Source organism: Ursus maritimus, unplaced genomic scaffold (assembly GCF_017311325.1).
Source record: "Ursus maritimus isolate PB19 unplaced genomic scaffold, ASM1731132v1 scaffold_4, whole genome shotgun sequence".
Lineage (NCBI taxonomy): Eukaryota > Metazoa > Chordata > Mammalia > Carnivora > Ursidae > Ursus > Ursus maritimus.
The window spans coordinates 55,646,961-55,652,861 of record NW_024426552.1 but is presented as its reverse complement, the minus strand read 5'-3'; positions in this window follow the sequence as shown (position 1 = coordinate 55,652,861).

Genomic DNA, 5,901 nt, shown 5'->3' with positions numbered 1-5,901 from the left:
TTTCCTCTTCCAGAGGCCAAGCCACATGCAAACACAAGGTCTCACACACAGAATGGGACTCATCTACTAAACCAAAATCAAGCCCAAGACCTAAGCTTCTCTTAGGTCACAAATAAATGTCCTGTTAACTGTGGATCTTCACGAACAATTTCCATCTGGAAACACTCCCGGCCACGTGTCAGGCCACGGGTCAGAGGTGAAGGGAAGGCAGCAGTTCACTGAAGGCTTTGTTTGCCTTGGTCCGTAATTAAAGACAGGAGACATTCATTGCTCATTGGTGGCCGGAGGGCTCCCTGGGCATTTGTGAATCTCTCCCTTAGGCAAAAGTGAGAGGGGGAGTTGGTTTGATGGTGTGTTGAAGCATTCCAGACGTGAATCTAAGTATTGTCTCTGAGGACCTCTGCACGTAGGCCCAGCGAGACAATGCAAAATCAGCTGGCAAGGCAGAGCAGACCGGAGGGGGGAGTGCAGGAGAGCCTGGGTCTGAGAGTGCACAGGAGGACGTTTCAGTCGTTGGCAGTTGTATGGACCTTTGGTCAGCAAGGGTCTGTTAGCATTGCCACAGCGGTAATTCACGTATCTGTGTCCAGACCAGAGGGTGTGTGTGTGGGGGCGGGACGGGTTCACCAATGAATGAGCTCCCCAGCAGTTCCTGAATTCCTGTGGCTGGTCACTTCCAGTGTTTTCATTCATGGGTTGGACTTGGGCCAAGACAGAAAAGGGCCCTCTTGAGGTCATGTTGTCAGCACCACAGCTCTCACCAACTGTCCTCTTCCATTTCTTTCCTCTCCAAATGCATCAGAACCTTCCTCTGCTGTTTGCAGGGAATGAAACCTTACTTCCATGTGGAAAACACTTGTTACAAACGACATGCGCATAGGAAAGGCAGCCATTGAGTCTAGGTGGATAGGACAGGATTTTATGAGAACACATCAGTTCTCCTTAGCATATGTCACCACTTCCAAATCCCTCTCTGTGTAGAAATTTTGTTTTATTCTTGCAGTCCAGTTTCTAGTTAAACCCATCCCAAATGAAATGAGACAATTGGCCCTAATTCCCTCCTCATAAGGGAAAGGGCACCCATTTGCTGCCTTCTACTCTCGCCTTTTCCTAAGTGTCTTCTAGGCCCTCTCGGTGAGGATCCATCATCTCTCTCTGTTTCTTCACTTCTAATTTAACTTCCAAGCCTCACCTTTTATCACATCTTACCAGCTTTTTCCAAATCCTACCTGCTTCCCCTATAAAACTCAATTAATATGCCTTTCAATCCGGAGCTTGGAAAATCAAGCCTCAGTCGTCACAAAAATTAACATCTCTGCAGACAAATTTAGTGGCCAAATTTTTAAAATGATAATCTGGAGAGTAGCAGCTACAGCAAAACATGTTTCGCATTGCTGGTAAAATCACGGGCCTCTGGCCGTAGCTAAGGATACAGCTGTTGAGAATGGGGTCATGATGATCACAACCGTTACCATTTGTTGAGCTATCACTAAGTGCCAGAATCATTGTGAGTACTTGATTAAAAATATCTCATGTTTACAGCAGCAATGTCCACAACAGCCAAAATATGGAAAGAGCCCAGATGTCCATCAACAGATGAATGGATAAAGAAGATGTGGTGTGCATATATACAATGGAATATTACTCAGCCATCAAAAAGAATGAAATCTTGCCATTTGCAATGATGTGGATGGAACTAGAGGGTACTAGGCTATGCTGACTTATTTCTACGTCAGTCAGAGGGAGACAAATACCATATTATTTCACTCATATGTGGAATTTAAGAAACAAAATAGATGAACACGGGGAAAGGAAGAAAAATAAGATAAAAAGAGAGAGGGAGACAAACCATAAGCCACGCTGAACTCTAGGAAACAAAACGAGGGTTGCTGGAGGGGAGGTGGGGGGATGGGGTAACTGGGGGATGGGCAGTAAGGAGGGCACTTGATATAATGAGCACTGGGTGTTGTATACACCTGATGTATCACTAAATTCTACCCCTGAAACTAATAATGTATGTTAACTAAATCGAATTTAAATAAAAAAAATTAAAGAAATAAAAAACTAAAGGAATTAGAATGGCAAAAAAAAAATCCCATGTAATCTCACAACTAATTGCAGAAGTCATGATTATTATCCTTATTTTCAGATAAGGGAAATATGCTTTTTTCTGATTCTTCAAACTAGAAAATGGTAGAGTAATTAAATTACTCTAACCTAGATGGCAGGAATTTAAAACGAAAGAAAATTAGGGAAAAAAGAAAACCTTTGCTCATAGTGAAAATGCCTGCATCTGATTTGGGGTTATATGACCAGAAATATTTGATTCTCTAGGTTGGCAGCAATAATCTACAAGATTCTACTTAGTAGAATGTGGAAGAATGGCAGATGTTTGCAGATGTCCTTTTCCTGGCACGAAGGGTTCTTACGCGGAGACCCCAGGACTGTGAGGAGTAGTGTTTCACACAAAGCCGAACACAGCTTCCCTTTGCTTGTGTGCACCCAGATCTTTCTGGGGAAAAGAACACCTTCATAGAGCTGGGAAACGTCCCTCGACATTTTTGTGCAGGTTCCCTGTCTCAAGTTAGCTGTGACCACACTGCCCTCTAACTGACCAGAGTAACCAGACAGGAGCTATAAAGCCAGAGGCCAGAGTGAAGTGACCTTCTCAATTGAGACAACGCATGTGAAGGAACTCTTCGGCCTTAATACACCCTTAGGATTGTTAACTCCTAAAAGATAAGGATGTCTGCAGCCCTAGAGACCCAGCACCTAGTAAGGGCCAAGTAAGGATTTATCAGATAAATGAACGCCACACACCTAGTTCATGCCACGTTGGGAAAATTCTGGAATTTTCAGGCTGGAATGTTCAGACCGGAATATTCCACATTTGGTAAGCACTTTTAGAGGAGGTATTAAGCTGAGGTCTTCAGAGGGTCTCTGAACCCTCTGAAATTACGTGCAAAACTTCATGTCTACATGTGGGAATTTTGGTGAGGGTCTGCAGCAGTCATCGAATTCTTAAGAAAGATCTTGAACCAAATCACTGAAGAATTACTGCTTCGTGGTTTAAGAGCAGTTACACTTCATTATTTTATTTTACTGCACAACAATGCTGTGTGAAGGACATCATCATAATCCTTAATTTACGGAAGGAGAAAATGTGAAATTGAGAAAGATGGGCACAGGTATTATATAAAAAAATGTCCTCCTTGCAGATGTCTGTTCTTGCCACTTGCCGTGGGAGTGACTGTGTGCCCGTGTGCGTGCAGAGAAAGAAACAACGGTGAAATATTAAAGTAGATTCAACATTACTGGTTGGACGCTGGCTTTCCTTCCACCTCAAGATTCAAAAGATGGGACTACGTGTTTCCCCTGCACCTACCAGTTTCCATTTTGGGGAACTGCTTGATGGAAGCCGGCTCTGGTTTTTAGCTCAAGCCCCGATGCATTGCCCAACCCAGCAGAGCAGTGTAAGAACCAGAGAAGAAATGCATCACCATTTACATTTACCTTTAGCTTCTTTATCTATATAATGGAGTTAAAAATACCACTTACTCTGACCTGAATACATTTCTCTCTCCTTCTACAGGCAGCTGAAAGCCTAAGTGACTTCTGGATCGATTATCTTTCCTGGATGCTTTGTACTGCCTGACATCTGGGACTCGTTTCCTCATCTGCAAACTGAGAGCTGCAGGACGAGGTAATTTTGTCGATGACTTAGCTCTAAAGTGCTTTTTCTATGATACTGTTGTGGAAGAAGCAAGTGGGGTGTGGGCAAGGGAAAGTAAAAAGCAAAAGAAGATCCTCTTGGTTAGGGTGCCTGGATTCATTTCTTTCCATTATCTCCCTCCACTGGTGTTGGGTTCATCCTTTTCCTTCTCACTGCACCTTGAGTGGCGACATCACTACTTTCTCCCACATCTTCTGGAAATCCTGCGGGTCACACCTAGGTGCTTCAAACACAGATGCTGGTGGAGGCAGCCAAGGGCAAAGTCTGCTTCATGTCTCCTGGTTTCCCCCACCCTTCTGCTCGGAGAATGACGCATCAGGTGGGGGAATTCTAACACTCCTGGGAAGTGGTTTTCCCACCAACAAAAGGCAAATCGGAACTGCGATGACAAGTTCCCCTGGGGCACTGCAGAGGGTTGGCCTGTGACCTGATAGGTCTTTCGACTCTCAGAATGGGTGATTCTGCAATTCTTCCTCATGACTAGATCACCCAGGGATTAACACATTCTCCCACAGCAAGTATAAATGAAGGCTTGGAAGACAGAGTCTGACTCATGAAAAGTAAGGGGGGGTTAGAGCCCAAGTCTGAGTGAGTAGACCTTATGTCTTGTGCTTGGGGACCAGAGCTATGCTGTTGCACAACTCCAGGGGGTTCTCATTCTATGTAGTCTCTGTCAGAGGCGCCCCTTGGAGCACAGTTTTAATACAGGGTACAGAACCCGTGATCCCTGACACGGAGTGACACTGCTGTCCTGCTTGTGATGCCTTAAGGACCTTCATTTCATCACAGAATTTCATATCCTCTGGGGTTGAAATCTCAATGTCTGGGGAGTACTTTCATCATAGTTCCCTTATGAAGCCTGGCAAAATCCCACATTCCGTGCATATGCTGGAACAAAAATGTGATTGATAAATTGATAAAGAAAAGAGGCTAAATTGGGGGTAGGGGTGATGAGTGAGTTATAAATCCAGACAGCAAACCAAGTTTAACACAAGAGACAGAAACATGTACAGAAGACTGTGCTGTTTTATCCTGTGCTCTGACAATACAGCACTTCCTCCGCTAACAGTGGGGTTGCGACCCAGTAAACTCCTCGGAGGCTGAAAATATCAAGTCAATAGTGCACGTCATACACCCAGCCTATAGGAACATCACAGCTTAGCCGAACCTGCTTTAAAAGTGCTCAGAACGCTTCCATTAGCCTACCGTCGGGCAACATCTTCTAACACCAAGCTTATTTTATAAGACATTTATTGATCTGTACTGAAAGTGAAAAACAGAATGTTTGTAAGTGTAGGGGTTGTTTACCCTCGTAATCGGGGGGCTGCCTGGGAGCTGTGGCTCGCTGCTGCCCACATCACCGGAGAGTGTTATACTGCCTGTCGCTAGTCTGAAAAAAGATCCCAGTACTCCAAATGTGGAGTATGGTTTCCACTGAATGCGCACTGCTTTTGCACCATCATAAAGTCGAAAGATCCTAAGTCAAACCACTGTAAGTCGGGAAACTTCTGTATTTTTTTTTGTAAGAATCTTAGGTGTTGAAATTAGTTTAGTCAGTTGTATCAAGTAAGGTGGTCGTAAGTGGTTTCAGCAGTTAATGGGTTTCTTTATTCATGTGACCAGTTTACCATGTAATAACTCTCATTCCCTGGCTACTGACCGAGGGTCAAGTGCTTCCCAAATAGTACTTCATTGGATCCTCCCGGGAACCCTAGGAGGTGGGTGTTACTATCTCTATTTTATAAATGGAAAACTGGATCTCAAAGAGGTTCATAATTTGCCCAAGGTCATTCAACGCAAGTAGCTGTGTTAAGGGTCAGACTCAGGGCTGCCTGACTCCGAAGCTGTGCCCTTACCAGGACTCCAAACTGCTTCCTTCCTTTCTATGACGCCATTATGTTTTTCTTGAGCAAATGTAGCCAGAACTGCTCCATTACTTGCCCTAGGGTAGAACCAGTAATAAGAGCAATGCCTGTAGAGCTTATTATGTGCCAAGAACTTTCCTGAACACTCTATAATGTCTTAAATAACTTATTCCTTGTAAAATCTTACAAGGTGGGGATGGAGCCCCATTTCTGGATGAGGAACGAAGACATGGAGAGGTTGTGCAAGTGGCCCAAAGTCACTGGCTCGTTAGTCAGGGGGCGGAGCTGGGAATCAGAGCCAGA